Source organism: Lepus europaeus, chromosome 18 (assembly GCF_033115175.1).
Source record: "Lepus europaeus isolate LE1 chromosome 18, mLepTim1.pri, whole genome shotgun sequence".
NCBI classification, from domain to species: Eukaryota; Metazoa; Chordata; class Mammalia; order Lagomorpha; family Leporidae; genus Lepus; species Lepus europaeus.
Genome location: NC_084844.1, coordinates 58,292,773 through 58,311,034, shown reverse-complemented (window position 1 = coordinate 58,311,034; position 18,262 = coordinate 58,292,773).

Sequence of the window (18,262 nt, the reverse complement as noted above, 5' to 3'; positions counted from 1 at the left end):
TTGAGCTTCCCGTGATCTTTTGCTGTGAGGTTTCCTTCCTTTACCTTCTTTCATATTGGTGACCATGTTTCTGTGTTTCTGTGTGTAACACATCTTTAAGCATCTTTTGCAGGGCAGGATGAGTGGCAACAAATTCTTTCAGTTTCTGTTTGCTATGAAAAGTCTTAATTTCACCTTCATTCACAAATGAGAGCTTTGCAGGATATAGTATTCTGGGCTGGCAGTTTTTCTCTCTTAGTACCTGGGCTATGTCTCGCCATTCCCTTCTAGCTTGTAGGGTTTCTGATGAGAAGTCTGCTGTGAGTCTAATTGGAGATCCTCTGAGAGTAATCTGACGTTTCTCTCTTGCACATTTTAGAATCTTTTCTTTATGTTTCACTGTGGTGAGTTTGATTACAACATGTTGTGGTGAGGATCTCTTTCGGTCATGTTTATTAGGGGTTCTATAAGCTTCCTGTACTAAGATGCCTCTGTCCTTCTCCAAACCTGGGAAATTTTCTGCTAGTATCTCACTGAAAAGGCCTTCTAATCCTTTCTCCCTCTCCATGCCTCTAGGAACTCCTAGAACCCGAATGTTAGGTTTTTTAATAGTATCCTGTAGATTCCCGACAATGTCTTTTAGATTTCTAATTTCCTCTTCTTTTCTTTGGTTTGCCTGTTTCCTTTCCTGTCCTCTGTCTTCTAAGTCCAATATTCTCTCTTCTGCTTCACCCATTCTGTTTTTAAGGCTCTCTAATGTGCTTGTCATTTGATCTATTGAATTCTTCATTTCATTATGATTTCTCGTCACTATCACAGTTTCTTGTTCTACTAGTTGTTTCATTTCATTTTGATTCCTCCTTAGTATTTCATTTTCACGAGAGAGATTTTCTATCTTGTCCATTAAGGATTTCTGTAGTTCAAGAATTTGTTTTTGAGAACTTCTTAATGTTCTTATCAATTTTTTGAGATCCGCTTCTTGCATTTCTTCTATCTCATCATCTTCATAATCTTGAATTGGGGTGTCTTTTTCATTTGGGGGCATCATAGTGTCTTCCTTGTTCTTGTTACCTCGGTTTTTGTGTTTGTTGTTTGGCATGTTGGAGATATTTGGTTTCTTCACTGTGGTGTTTTTTCTTGTTATACTATGGCTCTATATTAAGTGGACTATCTGCTTTCGATGGAGCCTTAGAGGCTTGAGATGAGTGTGGCCTGAGAGCTCTGTTTGGTTCCTCAGGGTTGAAGGTGTGCCAAAGGTGACACTCCCAGGTTAGGCATGGTAAATCTCTCTTTCTTCTTTTCTTTTTCTTTTTTTTTTATTCAAAAGGGAAGTAATTCCACATAGCTGAACGTAATTGGAGGTAGTTAGCAGGCGAATGATATACCCACAGGAGCCAGAGATCGGAAGCTCTTTCCCAAGGACCACACAGGGAATCTCTGCTGCCCTCGGTGTGGGCTCCAATTCTCCTGCAGTCTCCCACTGGGTTGCCAAGTTAGAGCCTAATCTCCTGTTATTTCACCCCTCCAGAGTCAGGTTTTTCTGCTAGGCTCAGGGCCGGTGCAGACCTGAGGTCGCCCTGCTTATGACGTATGTCCAAAATGGCGCCTGCTCTTTGTCTTGCTCGCCTTTGAGGGGTGAGCGGAGAGAGAAACTCGTGTCCATATTGGTCACTTTTTTCTCCCTCTCTCTCTTCTAGTTAGCCTGGTGAACTTTTCCCCACGGAGTTTCAAGCCTCGTTCCCTCTAGTCTCCTCTTTTCACTTTCCCGCTGTTGTCTCGGGCTATTGTGGTTTGGCTCACCTCGCGTTCCGGCGCTGGTGTGTTGATTCTGCCGCTGGTGTCCCGAACTTGGGCTCCCACGCTCTCCATGCAGTTCCACTGTGAATCACTAGTTCCGGAAGAGTTTCCTCTGCTGTTTCTTCCCCTACTCTTCCTTGAACCTGCAGTATCTCCACTTTTATTAAACTGTCTCTTCCCAGACTATCAGTGTGCTCCCTTCCTATTCCACCATCTTGCCGCTCCTCACTTTTTAATTCTAATAATTTTTTTAAAGCTTTATTTATTTGAAAGACAGAGTTAGAGAGGTAGAGACAGAATGGTCTTCTATCTGCTGATTCATTCCCCAGATGACCGCAACGGGCGGAGCTGTGCCGATCCGAAGCCAGGAGCCAGGAGCTTCTTCCAGGTCTCCCAAACAGGTACAGGAGCCCAAGGACTTGGGCCATCCTCTACTGCTTTCCCAGGCCACAGCAGAGAGCTGGATTGGAAGAGAAGCAGCTGGGACTCAAACCAGCACCCATATGGGATGCTGGAGCTTTAGGCCAGGGCTTTAACCTGCTAAGCCACAGCGCTGGCCCCTAATTCTAATAATTTTAAAAATTATTATGCCCCCTTGGGTGTTCTGGGCAGAAAGTTGTAGAATTTGTAAATGAAAGATAGTTTTCTCTCTTTAATTCCAAATTGATACCACTATTTCATTTTCTTTTACTCTTCTATTAGCTGGAATTTCCAAAACAACGCTGAATACATTTGGATCTTATAGTGTTCTTTCTCTATTAATGAGACTGATTGCTATTTCACAGTTTAATATAATGCTTGATTTTGATTTTTATAACAGTCTTTATCATGTGTAAGGTGTTCTATGTATTTCTGTTTATTTCAGCAGTATCTGTGATTGCTGAAATTTATCAGATGCCTTTCACTGCCTATATATTTAATTTGATGTAGCAATTAACTTTATCGATAAATGTTTTAACATCAATTCATCTAGCATTCCTGGAACAAAGGACTACTTTGAATGCAAAGGGGGAAAATAGTAAAAGAATTGGAAAAGCTCTTTTTATGGGAATGCATATGGCGAGAAAGCAAACAGACATCACAATGTAAGCAGTAAATGTGGTATGGTTATGATGTTTGGTTATTGGGAGCAAAAAGGAGAGAAATGAAGCCTCCAGAAATGTGAAACAAACACAATGAAAACAAAGTCCTCTTTCCAATCAGGCCTAATTAATTTTTTTTGTGGAGACACTGATAGAGGTTTTTCCTCCATCCCTAAGAATAGGTAGGTCAGCTATTTTCTTTCCAGTGAACACAGATGTTGGCAGAACTTTAAAAAAATTTTGAAAAGATTTATTTATTTGTTTGAAAGAGTTACACAGTTACACTCCCTAATTGACTGCAATGGCCGGAGCTGTGCTGATCCGAAGCCAGGGGCCAGGAACTTCTTCTGGGTCTCCCATGCAGGTGCAGGGGCCTAAGGACTTGGGCCATCTCCCACTGCTTTCCCAGGCCATAGCAGACTGCTGGATCAGAAGTAGAGCAGCTGGGACTCAAACCAGCACCCATATGGGGTGCAGACACTGCAGGCGGCAGCTTTACCTGCTATGCCACAGTGCCAGCCCCACCTATTTAATATTACTCATCTTTCAGATCACACAGCGGGACTGCTATCCCCTTGGAGAAGCCTTGGTGACATCCCTACTGAAAGAACACATGCAGGACTCTCTTGTATGCAAGTTCCTCTTCTGGAGATTTGGGTCACAGTAGCGTTGTTACATTCTTGCTCATTTTTCAGGGTCTGACTTCTGGGTAGACTGTGAGAATCAGGACTGAAGAAGGCATTCCTCCTTCCCCCTCCCGCCCATCCCCAGGGCCTCCTATAGTCAGTCCAAGGCTCAGAGAAGAGACTCAATAGCCAGGTGTTGAATGAATGGACAGAAATTCTGATACACAAGTGTTAAATAAAGAAATCTTTTTTTTAAAAAAAAAGTCCTGCATGGAGGTGTCTCATAGAGCTGCTCAACCTCCTGATCAAGGTGTGATTTTTCTCCTAAGTGCATCACCTTTTCAAGAAAAGTTTATTTTATTTATTTGAAAGGCAGAGAGAGAGAGAGAGAGAGAGAGAGCAGTCTTTCACATGCTAGGTCACTCCCCAAGTGGCTACAACAGCTGAGGTTGGGCCAGGACAAAGCCAGGAGCACAGAACTCCATCTGAGTCTCCCATGTGAGTGCCAGGGGGCCCAATTATTTGGACCACCTTCTGCAGCCTTTCTAGAGACGTTAACAGGAAGCTGGGTTGGAAATGGAGCAGCCAGGACTTGAACGAGCAATCACTGTACATTACATTTTTTAAAAATATTTATTTGGGAGGATTGGGGAGGAGGGGAGAGAGGGAGACATAGAGAGAGGGAGAAAGAGAACTTCCCTATTAGGTGATTCACTCCTCAAATGCTCACAGTGGCATGGGCTGGGCCAGGACAAAGCTGGGGACAGAAAACTCAATACAGGTCTCCCATGGAGGTGATGTAGGTGATGGGAACCCAACTACTTAAGCCATCGCTTGCTGCTGTCCAGGTGCCCATGGGCAGGAAGCTAGAATCAGGAGTTAGAGCCAGGAATCGAACCCAGGCCCTCTGCTACGGGCTGCAGGCATCCCAACCAGCATCTTAACTGCTCTACCGACTGTCTGCTCTCATCCAATTTCCAACTAAGCGAGACTTGAGGTTTTCTTGCGACTTCAATTTCTTTCACTTCCTTGCCTCTTCCAAATAGCATTTTTTTCTTTTAAGATTCAATATTCTTATAAGAAGCAACTGTCTAGAGGGCAAAACAATAATAATAAAACTGTCTGTCTCACTGGAGGGAGCAGTACAATGGGATTGGCTAGGGACTAAAGAAATTTTGAAAAATTAACTCCAAAAAATTAAAGAAATTCGGGGTTGGCACTGTGGTGTAGCAGGTAAAGCCGTCACCTGTGGTGCCAGCATCCCATATGGACGCTGGTTCTAGTCCTGGCTGCTCCTCTTCCAATCCAGCTCTCTGCTATGGCCTGGGAAAGCAGTAGAAGATGGCCCAAGTCCTTGGGCCCCTGCACCTGCATGGGAGGCCCAGAAGAAGCTCCTGGGCCCTGGCTTCAGATCAGTGCAGCTCTAGCCATTGCAGCCATTTGGAGAGTAAACCAGTGGAAGGAAAACTTCTTTTTCTTCTCTACCTCAGCCTCTCTGCCTTTGAAATAAATAAAAGAGCTGTTTGCTGGAAGGGTTCAAGAATGACAGTGCCCTGAGGAAGCTGGTTGCCAATGACACTATTACATTCACCTGCGGATACTTCCTAAGCGCTAACCTCTGTTTGACTTTCAATAGATCACATTTTCGAGTGAACCACTTCCCCCATGCAACTGCCATTTTTCAGCACCAGCTTAATGCCCCCATTGATTGTATTAGCACACATGAGCTGTTCCAATAGCCATTCTGGGTTCCCAGTGTTTTGACTCAGCTATGGTCCCGTCTAGTCTTGCTCGGTGCCCCGTTTCCACAGTCCCCTCCGGTGCATCTGTGACCCTCCCTTAGGAATACCGGGCTGTCCTCATCCGCACATCCCTGAGGACTAAACCATGTGTTCTGCTTCTTTTTCTGACCCTCTGGCTCTGATTATTGGGCTCCAGGGATTTTGCTTTTGTTTTTTAATCTCCCACGTTTTCCCAAAGGTGTCCTTGAGAAGTCATTTTCTGCTTCTGAATTAGAAAACTGGTGACGTTTGCCAGCAGTGACCAAGAAACATTCTGTGCAAGTTGCACATGCTGAGTACGTGTCTGAAGGCAGAGCACCATGACGGGCACATGGTTTTCACACGCCTGTGTATCTCTGACTTACTGTGTCCATGCTACATAGATTACGGCTACATCGGCTTCTCGAAGTTGAGAGGCTCCCGTGCAATCTGCACGTGGAGTTACCTTAATTCAAGGTAGCTGGTTCCTGTGTGCCAATGGATGACAAGAAAATGTGTCTCTTTTGAGCTGAGACAGAAGCTCTCTAGTTGTTCATATGCTTTGCTAATAATCACGCTAAATGCCAGGACGTGGGTTTGGACCTCCTGAAGAGTTCGCTGCCTGTCTTTGTACAATCACTCTTCACCAGAGCCTCCTTCCATGGCATTGGGATTGTCTTTTGGTTTAAGTTTAATGATACTGATATCTGATTAGAGTCACGCTCTCTGCCGTGATAACCACTGGCCATATGTGGCTGTTGAAGCCTGCAAGTGTTGCTGGGAATGCGAAACACACACTAGATATGAACCTAACACAAAAATGTCATGTTTCCTGAGAACAGTTCTTTTATAGTGAGCTTGTTGAAATGATAGCATTCTAGGTACATTGTATCAAATCAAATATTATTTTAACTTGTTTCTCTTCACCATTTTTAGTGTAGCTACTAGGAAATTATAAATGGCATCAGTTGCATGCATTTTTGACTCACATTTTATTTCTTTTGGACAGAACTGTCTTGGGGGTGTTGTCCTAGAAGTGTTCCGGTTAACCATTTGTATGACAATATTGATCCACACTTGGAAAATCATCTTGGCAAAAATCAGAAGCTATCATTTACATGGAAACCGTGCAAGAGATTGGTAGGTTAATCAAGCTTGTCAAATTCACTCCTCCAAAGGTACCTATGAGTGTTGACAAAATTGAGAGAAAATGAGATTAAAAGATAAGTGTTTATTGGTGCAAAAAATAATTAATCTATGCATGGTTTTCCTTAATACTTGTTTTCTACATTTTGGAAATTTTTTATATATGGTTGCATTTATTTTATTGTATTTTAAATTTTTATTTATTTGTTTGCAAGGCAGAGAGAGAGAGAGAGAGAGAAAGAGACAGAGAGAGATGAGAAAGAGAGAAAGAGAGAAAGAGAGAGAGAGAGAGAAAGAGAGAAAGAGAGAACGAGAGCTCTAATCTGCTGGTTCATTCCCCAAATCCTCGTAGAGGCTAAGCCAGATCAGAGTGGAAGCCAGGAGCAGTTCAATTCAGGTCTACCATGTGGATGGCAGAGATCCAACTCCTTGACCCACCACCTGCTCCTTCCCAGAGTCTGCATTAGCAGGAAGCTGGAGTCAGGAGCCAGAGCTGAGACTTGAACCCAGACACTGCTATATGGAATGCAGGCATATTAACTGCTAGGCCAAACACCTGTCCCTGTAGAGCTGATGGGAGGGACTGGAGGAAGTGCTTCTTTTTCTCCTTCCCCGTATCTTCCTACATTATGCATCTGATCACACCTGCTACACTTTACAGAGCCATACAAAGCATGCAAGAAGGCAGGGTCTGTTGGCCAGAGGTGATACGTTTCTTCACTTCTTGCCATTTAGTTCTAACGACTCAATATCTGGTCTTCCCCCTGCCAAAGCGTCCATCAGACCCCTGCACCCCATTTTCTTATAAAATCTTGTGCAACCCTAGCAGGAGGCAAGGGCTCTAAGCTCTCCTGGGTTGACTAGTTGGCCACGACTTATGCTTACCTATCAACCTGACAGAGACACTCTCCCTTCAAATGGTAGGTCCCATCACTGCTGCAGAACCCATCAGCTGGAGATGCGGGATCCATAACCCCACAGCTCAGAAGCACTTCCTCTCAGGCCTCTCAAGGCTGGGTTTCTTCCCTGCGTTGAGCACAGCAGTTCAGCCAGCAGACCACAAAGGCCACTGTAGGATAGGACAGAGCTGGGAGGAGCCCAGACACCATGGATCCGACGTTCTCTTTGCTTATGGGTCTTTTGCGAAAAACAGGGACGAATGGACTTTTCCAGGGCCTCAGGCCTTGGGCTTTGAAGAATCTGGGAGTCTCTTCTCCTGGCCAGGTTTTGTTAAGATGAGCAATCACATCACATGCATTTCCATAGAGTGATCTGTGTGCGGCTGATGAGAGGGCGAACCATTTTGTGCTCAACAAGCTCAGGTTTTATCTCTGCATTGCAATCTTTGTGTCTGTAGACTTTAAAATAAGCACCTCTCCCAAAGGACAAGAGATTCTTGGAGCTGCTCTGGGTAAAAGACCTGGTCGCAGGTGCTTGTATGTCCATGTGTCTTGGGCAGGTCATCCCCTCCTCTCCTCCCTCCTCTTCTTGTTCCTTATGATTGGCTGATTTTTGTGCCTTCTCATAAGCCACATCCCTTACAAGAAGGCTGTCTTCCTTTCCACCTGTCTATAAGAAAGCAACACTATTTCCTTACCTACTGTTGGCTTTGTGGCTGAGACCCCTTAGATGGGTTAAGAAGAGAAAAGCATAACAAATTTATGTAGCAAAAGTTTTGTGTGACACAGAGGTCTTCAAAAATGAAGACATTGAAAACTATGGGCAGTTGTGCAAAAACACGATTGGTGGACAAAAGGGTGTGGCCTGGTGGTGACAAGTGCAGGTGTCGGGGCCAGTGGCCCTGGCCCGACATGAGATGCAACAGGCTGAGGCTGTCCCTTATCTAATCCTGTTTCCAAGACTTTTCGTCCCATATTCCTGCAGGCAGGATGTGACTTCTGATGAAGGTTTATGATGTTCTTTGCACTATCTGCAGAGCTTGTACCCTGACCATTGCTACTTTGTAAACTTGCTCTGTTCCTGTGCTATGCATGATTGCACACAATGAATGTTATCTGTATGGGGTCTGGGGTATATAACCTTGTCTTTCTGTGTGCTCGCTGCTGGAGGCTGAAGAGTTTCTTCAGGGAGACTGCCTTCAGTCCCTCTCGCCGGGCCCCCTACCTTGGCCTGGAACGCGATGAGGCAATAAACGTGGTGATGAATTGACTGAGTGCTGCGTGTCGCCGTGTGGTTTGTCGGGTGGCCTCTGACATGCAGGAAGTGCAAGGACCTTTCTATTCAGATTCTTCTTAGCTTCTCTGTGTGGCATTCCTTCCTTCAGGTGCCGACAGGACCCCTGTCACATGAAGGTCTCTGGTGAAGGAGTGGGGGAGAAGGTCACAGAGTGACCACCCTGAGTGTCACATCCTGTTTCAAGGAAGAATTTTTTTGTCCATTACCTGATTGAGGAGAGACGGGGTGGGAGAAGGCCAGAGGGACCATCAACTTAAGGTGCTGGATTTTGGGGATAGCATTTCCTGTACCCCATCATATCCAGATTCAGTGTCTGCTATCTGAGTTGGTGCCCTGTCTCTTCTCTAGAAAGTCATTTCTAGGGAACACCTTTTGCTCGGTTCCACCTAGGGCCAACACGTCCAGCTGACCCACCGTGGTGTAGGGGACACACCTTGTGCTGGGCACCATGCTCCATGTGTTGGTGATGGAGTGGTGGAGACACCCAGGTCCCCTCCTGCAGGGAGCCTGCCTGCTAGCGGGAAACATGACCTTGGAGCCCTTGCTATCACGGTGGCCTACACAGGGTCATTGAAGAAGCTAAATCCATGTTAAATCACCAGCAAACTGAGAATATTCTTTCCCTTTCCCAACTGAATCCTCTCTCTAATTTGGATCCTTATCTGCTTTCAGCCTGGATCGTCCCCCACCAGTGGTGTAGATAAGCAGGTAGTTGGCCATTTCCTGCAGCCCCTACCTGTACAACCCAAACACACACACCCTATGATCTTTCTGTGCAGATGAAATCCACAGCTTCCACGAAGCCACTGCTCAGAACTGGCTCTGGCCAATTCACTATGCATCTCCACTATGGCCTTTAGTTAACCATAATGTCAATATAGTAAAATCACTGTGGCTGACACTCCTACTTAACCATGACATTAGATTTACAAAAGGGGCAAGGAAATGGGAGGTATTCACACTCTGCTCCTAATGAAAGTGCAACTAAACCCCTCCCCAGACACTACCACCTTATGCTTCCCGATCACATAAAGAAAGGACCCCCAATCATCCTGGGTGCAGCTCACTCCTGCACATACCTCCACTCCCTCTTGAGTATGTATTTTGGCCTTGCATGCAAATAAATCTTGTCTTTCTGCTGAACTTTACTTATGTCTTGTCTTCGAATTCTTAAGATTTTTTTTTTACTTATTTGAAAGAAATAATTACAGAGAGAGAGAGGTCTTCCACAACAGCCAGAGCTGCACCAATCTGAAGTCAGGAACCAGGAGCGTCTTCTGGGTCTACCATGTGGGTGTAGGTGCCCAAGGACTTGGACCATCTTCCATTGCTATCCCAGGCCATCAGTAGGGAGCTGGATCACAAGAGGAGCAGCCAGGGTTGGAATCGGCGCCCATGTGGGATGCCGGCACTTCAAGGCAGGGCTTTATCCCACTGCACCACAGCTCCAGCCCTACTGTCTTCGAATTCTTGCACTGGAGATAAGAACCTGGATCCAGCCATCTCAAGACACCAGGAATCCATGTGATCAGATTTTTCTATCCCAACCACGAAACCTTGACTTTGTGTATCTCACCCACTCTAACCCCAAATCCTTCAGTCCTTTCCATGAGTGCACAGATCAAATTGAAATGTCTAGATCTGACAGCCCAAGTCCTCTGCACCCATGTCACTGGGCATATTTCCAGTCTCAGCTCTTTTTTCTTTTTTTTTTTTTTTTTTGACAGGCAGAGTGGATAGTGAGAGAGAGAGACAGAGAGAAAGGTCTTCCTTTTTGCCGTTGGTTCACCCTCCAACGGCCGCTGCAGCCGGCGCATCTCGCTGATCCGAAGCCAGGAGCCAGGTGCTTCTCCTGGTCTCCCATGCGGGTGCAGGGCCCAAGCACTTGGGCCATCCTCCACTGCACTCCCGGGCCATAGCAGAGAGCTGGACTGGAAGAGGGGCAACCGGGATAGAATCCAGCGCCCCAACCGGGACTAGAACCCGGTGTGCCGGCGCCGCAAGGCGGAGGATTAGCCTGTTAAGCCACGGCGCCGGCCACCAGTCTCAGCTCTTACAACTTCTCCGGTGGATGCTTTTGCTTCCACTAAACTATTCTTCCCTGAGATGTGGCTCCACAGGCCCTCTGAGCATCAGTTCCATCACCGCCATTCTTCTTGTCCCCATCCTGGCCTGTCTCTGGACCTCGTTAGCTCCTCTACAAGGCCAACTCTGATGGCTCTCCCGGGTCTGCCTCTCAGTAACTCTTGGAACAGGCAACTGCAAAGAGGGATTCATCTGTTTGCATGCATTTCCTGGGTCCCTACCACAGTCAACTTTAGGATGGTAGAGAATTTTTCCCTTTGCTTTGAGCACATGGCAGGGTTCCCATGAATTAATGAATGCATAGGGAACAGGGGTGAATACCGATGCAGTTGTCCCCAGTACTCACTAGAAGGCGCCAGTTCCAGCTGCCCTTTGTCCAACCCCACACTCTAAGGAGCCTGGGATGCAGTGCTGCTTGGTTTTTCTCTGCAACAAGACTCCTGTCTCACCTGCCTGATAAGCATGTGTTGGACCATGTTGGTGGATCCCAGGAACCTGCCTATCATGTTGTCATCTGAAGATGGGGGCTGGAACCCAAGTCATGGTGCAGTGCGTTAAGCTGATGCTTGCAAGGTTGGCATCCCTATTGGAGCAAAGATTCAACTATTCAACATCCCTATTGGAGCAAAGATTCAAGTCCCAACTGCTTTGCTTCCAATCCAGTTCCCCGCCAGTGCACCTGGGAAAGCAGCAATAGGTGGTCCAAGGGCTTGGGTCCCTGTTACTCATATGGTACACACAGATGGAACTCCTGGCTCCTGGCTCCATTCAACCTGACCTAGCCCCAAATGTTGCAACCATTTGGGGGAATGAACCGGCAGATGGAAGATCTTTCTCTCTCTCCCTCTCTCTGTCACTTTGCTTTTCAAATAAATAAATAAATAAATAGATAATTTTTTTAAAAAAAGCTTCTCCCAAGGAGTCTGAGAGCAGAGAGCAATTTTTCTTTTGTTTGATAGCTGATGCTTCTACTATTTTAGTGACCTATATAAATTCACTTGGGAGGTTGTTGGGGACAGTAAGCCTAGCCAAGCATGAGAGTCTGTATACAGTGGAGCAGCATCTATCATTCTCTCTGGCTTGCTGAGAAGAGTTTGCTTTGCCTTTTGCATTTTACTGTCAATTTCTTTTCTTTTCTTTCTTTCTTTTTCTTTTCTTTTTTTCTTTTTTTTGACAGGCAGAGTGGACAGTGAGAGAGAGAGAGAGAGAGACAGAGAGAAAGGTCTTCCTTTTGCTGTTGGTTCACCCCACGATGGCCACTGCGGCCGGCACACCGTGCTAATCTGAAGCCAGGAGCCAGGTGCTTCTCCTGGTCTCCCAAGCGGGTGCAGGGCCCAAGCACTTGGGCCAACCTCCACTGCACTCCCGGGCCATAGCAGAGAGCTGGACTGGAAGAGGGGCAACTGGGACATAATCCGGCGCCCCGACCGGGACTAGAACCTGGTGTGCCAGCGCCGCAGGCGGAGGATTAGCCTAGTGAGCCGCGGCACTGGCCTACTGTCAATTTCAGGGAGAGAATGGGGCACTTGCTTTATGTGTAACTTGCACTCCCTAACTTGGCAGACTGCAGAGTGTGGCTGGCTCCATTGTCCTTGACTGGAGAAGACTTCTCCCTTGTGTGATAGGAAAACCTTTCTAATTTCCTGGACTCACTTGGGAACCCATGCAGGGTTCATTTTTTGGGTGGGGGAGGGTGGGGATTGCTGCAAGATCTGAGGACACTTCTGCCCTCACTTGAGAAAGCCATCAAGGCGTAAGGACGATTGGTCGTGCTCCAGTTTTCTGAGTCCAATGGGAATAGAGTTGGCTCAAGTCCGAAGGCTTCCCCCCGTTTGGCTCTCCTCAATGAGACTGGAGTTCGGTCCCCCCATTGAGCTCCATAGTCATTCAACGAATGGATAAGCAGGAAAATAGTGCTGATACTTGGTGAATCCAAGGGTATTCACGAGGTGGCGAAGACTGTTATATTTATTTTGAACACCTGCCATACAGGAAGTCCTCACAAAATAGATGAAAGGCCTTACCAGTTGAGGTCTACATCAAAACAGATCTCTCAAAGTAGATCAGAAGGCTTGTTCACGGTCTGCTCAGGTGACGTTGTGACTGAGGACAGCAGTGATGAGCGGACATGCAGGGATGACCAAGCCAACCCCTGCCCAGGAGTGGCCCCAGATTGATTGACAGCTGATAACATCTCCTTATGGTTCAGAAAATGAATGGAGGCTTGGCTCTCTCCTGTTTTGTGGTCTCTATCCCCTTCCCTTTCATCCAAGGTCAATGCTGGGACTTGGCAGCTTCTCTCTTATTGCCCCCAAAGTTTTCCTTCAAAGCAACTATGAGTTCTTTAAATAAAACGCATACTCTGCTAGTGTTCCAGAAAGCTCAGCTCGGTCTATGGCCTCTGGACACCTGACCTCCAGGACAATGGCCGTCTCCTTCTTAGCGTATCCTAACATTTTTCTCTTCCAGGTTTGGCACTTGCTCTTCCTTCTGTTTGTATCATTCTCTCCCTGGAATGATGGATGATGCTATCTCATCCAACAAAATCAACTTAAAGCATTGAGGTTGCTCTGGACCAACTCTCCAAAGCAGGTCCTCAGGGACCACTTGTGACCCTAACTGTGATGTTTCCAGTGTGCATTTACTGAATGTGCTCGCTCCGTTTCTTTCCCACTAGAGGGTAAACTCGCTGAGCACTGGGGCCTTTCCGATAGTTGTTTTATACCTGCACAGTATACAAGAGGAGCTCAGTAGGTTTGCTACTGAATGCATGCATGCATTGTAACAAGGATACCAAACAAAAATACAATGGAAGGTGGTATTTTCCATCTTTGCACTCTTTACCAGTTCCACCCTGCAAAGGGAGCTGCTCTTGGCAAAGTCTGATTTGAATCCTTCCTGCTGTGGTTTGAATGTGTTTCCCCTAAAGTTCTGGTGTTGAAGCTTAAAGGTCAAGGTCAAGGTGGGGATTCTAACAGGTGGTTGGGTCATGAGGGCTTTCCTCATGAAGAAGACAGAGGCTCTGAGAAGAGGGACTTCATGCAGTGTTTAGCTCACTGGCCCTTCTGCCTTCTGTTATGCAAACACACAGTGTGCCTTCCTTTGAGAGAATCCGGTAACAGGTGATGTCTCCGAAGCAGAGAGTAGCCCTCCTCAGGAAACAAAAACTTCCAGTGCCTTGATCTTGAACACCCAGCTTCAGAGCTAAGAGAAATAAATTTCTGTTCTTCATAAACTATTCAGCTGCAGGTACTCTGTTATAAGAGTACAAAATACACCAAGATATTACCTTTCCAAATGTCTTACTCTGAGCTTACAAAACCACCTGCTCATCACTCACACATACTTTTTTCTTCCCTCCTGTGGAGAGAGCACAGCTTTGCGTTGAATGAAATCTCTTAGGGAAAAGCCTTCAAATGCAGGCACAGACACCACAAACCTGAAATCCACAAGGCCTGGGGGCTAAGAGATCACTTTTTGATCTCTGGGTAGGCATATTTGGAATCTAGCAATAACAGAGCTGCCCCCACAAAGACACTAAAATAGAATCCAAAGATAAGTCTATTTGGATGCAATCATGTTGAATCCATGCATGCGAGGGATCTTGAAAGAGTCCATGAAAACTGTGTGTGATGAAAAAAAAATCAAGTATGGATGTCCATCTTAAATTCCATTTCCCTTGCACTTTTTGAAGGGCTTTTACAGTGAGGGGAAAGACGGCAAGACTTCTCTTATCTGAAAAGAAATTTGAAACCCAGACTTGATGGTAGAAAGCATTCCTTTATGTGGCTGAAGTAAACTCAAAATGTAGGCTACTAAGGGACCGGCACTGTGGCGCAGTGGGTAAAGCCGCAGCCTGCAGTGCAGGCATCCCATATGGGCGCTGGTTCAAGTCCCAGCTGCTCCACATCCAACCCAGCTCTCTGCTCTGGCCTAGAAAAGCAGTGGAAGATGGCCCAAGTCCTTGGGCCCCTGCACCCACATGGGAGACCCGGAAGAAGCTCCTGGCTCCTGGCTTTGGATAGGCACAGCTACAGCTGTTGTAGCCAATTGGGGAGTGAACCATCTGATGGAAGACCTCTCTCTCTCTCTCTCTGCCTCTCCCCTCTCCGCATAACTCTAACTTTCAAGTAAATAAATAAATCTTTAAAAAAAAAGTAGGCTACTGGTACTTTTTGTGGGCAGTCATGATTGATGACTGATTTTTTCAGTGACTGATTCATTCTTGTGAGTTGAGAATAGAATACAATCCAACAGCAAGAGCCAGAAAATTGCATCTATCAAAGGTCAATGCTAATATATAAGCAAAGTGACACAGCTGGAACATGAGCAGGGGGAGCTGGCCCATGCCTGTGGCCAGGACGTAAACTTTACACCAATAATGGTTATCAGCAACATGAAAATTTCCACAGGAGATCATAATCTGACAATTGTATTTGTGAAGTGTCTGTGGCCAAAATAGTATATATTTTTTTCAGCCGGGAAAAATCTGGGTGATCTGAAAACAGCTGGGTAAGTGAAATAGCCAAGCATAGCAACCATACTTAGGAGACAAGGGTCTAGAAGTTTCTGATAGGCGTATCTGTCTGGAGATAGCAGGAGTTGGAGACCAAAGCCCTGACAAGTGATAAATGCCTTTGTCTGAGTCTGGTAGTAAGGTGTCTCCATCATAGTCAAAGCGTGTCTCGGCATGACTAACTAACTGTGGATTTGCTGATTGCCTGTAAGCCTAATTTACGGATTGGCCATGCTTCATCACTCTGGCTTGTTGCAAGGATCAGTGGCACTAACTTAATTACTGGGAGGACTACATTCTTCTTTTCCATCCAATACAGAATCTGTTTTATGCTAGACGTGCTGTGTCGTGCAAGCGAGGAGCAACGCCACCAAGTTTGATGGGTGAATCCCGGAAGCTCTAGGCACACAGGTAAAGGGGTATTCATTTGGGGTTTGGCAAGCCTGTGAATTAACATGACGGAGTCCCTGCTGATCACTAACTTTTAAAGCATTCATGTCCATAGACATAATAAAAAATGAATACTTAATTCTCAAGGCTCCGAAACGTAGACACGGTCCTGTGGCCCATGGTGAATGATGACTTTGTCTCAGGAGTTGTCCTATAAATAATTCGTGAGGCTGAAAACTCATAAAAATAAATCTCCATGTGTTTCTAACTAGAACTTCTGGTGTTCTCAATGTCATCTGCAAAATAAAGCAATCACTGTTCGGATTTTTTCCCCCCCTAATACCATGTGTATTCTCTCCCTCTCTGCCCTGCTCTCCCTCCCCTCCATGTGAAAATGATTTAACATTTGCAGAGAAAGGCTGACACTGGGCTGTCATCCGCAGAGATCAGGGGGATTTAACAAGTCCACTAATAGATTCCATTTCTCATCTGGATTGGTTGCCGGAAGGCTTGCCATGCAACGCACCGAGCAAATCGATGAAGACCTTGTGGTCACACTCTGCCCTCTGAGATCCAGTTATACCACCCATCTAGCCCTTCTGTTTTCATGTCATCCAGAAAGACTTGCATTTTCAAACCCAGGTACGTTTCCTTCCTGGACTGACACAGGGCTGTACTGGAAATTCCTGCTGGAGACAGCCACATTTTGCTCCCCACTGTAGCATCGGAGTTGCCCTCAGCACCCCTGTGCCAAGGTACAGTTAATCCACGGGGTGACCACAGCACCCAGCCTTCCTCACTCTTCCTCTCAAAGGAAGGCCCAGGCCTGAACAGGTCTTTAATTAATTGTCTCCTTTTTCAGTTTCTCCGAAATTCTTGCGCAAAGCTGTTGGCTCTGTGGCAGGGGATGCAGGCGATAGCTTACTCCTCCGAGATCATTGTGAGTTTAAGGTCAGGTTCGATCTAGCTGCAGCCAGGAGTGGCAAAAATAATTGATTCATACATGTTCCTGCATTCTCAGCTGATGTGATAAGGAGCAGAGTCCCAGGCCATCCCAGGTGGAGGGTGTGGCTGCGGAGACATTTGAAGCAAGAACTTATCTTCTTCTTCTTTTTTTTTTTTTAACTTTTATTTAATGAATATAAATTTCCAAAGTACAGCTTATGGATTACATGGCTTCCCCCTCCCATAACTTCCCTCCCACCCGCAACCCTCCCCTCTCCCGCTCTCTCTCCCATTCCATTCACATCAAGATTCATTTTCAATTCTCTTTATATACAGAAGATCAATTTAGTATACAGATTTCAACAGTTTGCACCCACATAGCAACACAAAGTGAAACATACTGTTTGAGTACTAGTTATAGCATTAAATCACAATGTACAGCACATTAAGGACAGAGATCCCACATGAGGAGCAAGTGCACAGTGACTCCTGTTGTTGACCCAACAAATTGACACTCTAGTTTATGGTGCCAGTAACCACCCTAGGCTGTCGTCATGAGTTGCCAAGGCTATGGAAGCCTTCCAAGTTCACCGACTCTGATCATATTTAGACAAGGTCATAAAAGACAGAGTGAGGATAGTAACCAATAAGAGTGGCATTAACCAGGTCTGAACAATTATACAGCATTAAGTGGGGAAGAGGACCATCAGTACACACAGGTTGGGAGTAGAGCCATTGGTGGTAGAGTAGAGGTTATGATTACAAAGGAATGAGGCCCAAGTGCACTAGACAGGGTCTAGAACAAAGGACAGAGTCACTATTAGAGGAACCAAGAAAGGTGCTGTCTAGGCTACAATTAAGTTTTCTGATTGAGAGGCAAATAGAACCTGACAGAAGGGGCTTGATAGTAATCTGTTGGGCTTTAGGCCTTGTAAGTTAAGAGGCCCAGACCTATCTATCTCTTCACATGGGGTACATCCTAAGGGAGGTGTGAACCTCCTAGGGGAAGGCACTCTGTTGACTTTCATTACTTGGCTGGCCTGGGAGGACAGCTGGCCAGGTAAAGGCACATGGCATCTCTAACAAGAAATGTACAGTTCTGCGTGCAATGTTGCTGACCCTACTTGGCCATCCCCTCAGCTGCAGTGGTCACTTTGGAAGTTGGGCTGAGTGAAGGGCTTTTCAGCTTAGAGCCAATAAGATCTGTGGCTCTGACCTGGGCATCCTTTGACTCCAGGGCAGGTCCATTTCCAGTGATCCAACTCTTGGCAGAGCTGCCAGGGCTCTTCACAAGCTGACTTCTGCTGAAGCCCAGGCTTACCACATTGAAAGCCACTGCAGTGGACTGGCCTGTTGGGTCTCCTTGAGGGCAGATCACTGTACAGATCAGCCATTAATAGGCCTGCCACCCATTGCTTCTGATGCCTAGCTTTCTTTTCCTCCTGGTTTTTGTTAAAGCAGACCAGAGGATGCAAGTCAAGGGAGTGCCCGTGTCCCATCTTTAAACTTCGGTGGCCTGAACTACAAGTCTACAGTCACAGGCATGTTCTGTAGTAGTTTTTCTAAGGTAGAGACTGCCCATGAGGAAAATTATATTCTCACTTAAAAACTTTCTTTCCCTTTGGTCTGAAAGGGAGGTTTTTTCTACTTACTGTATACTTTGCTGATGGCGAAGTAAATCTAGCTATGAGATTATTATTTAAGCTCTTATTTTGGCTATGCTATTACAGAAAAATATTA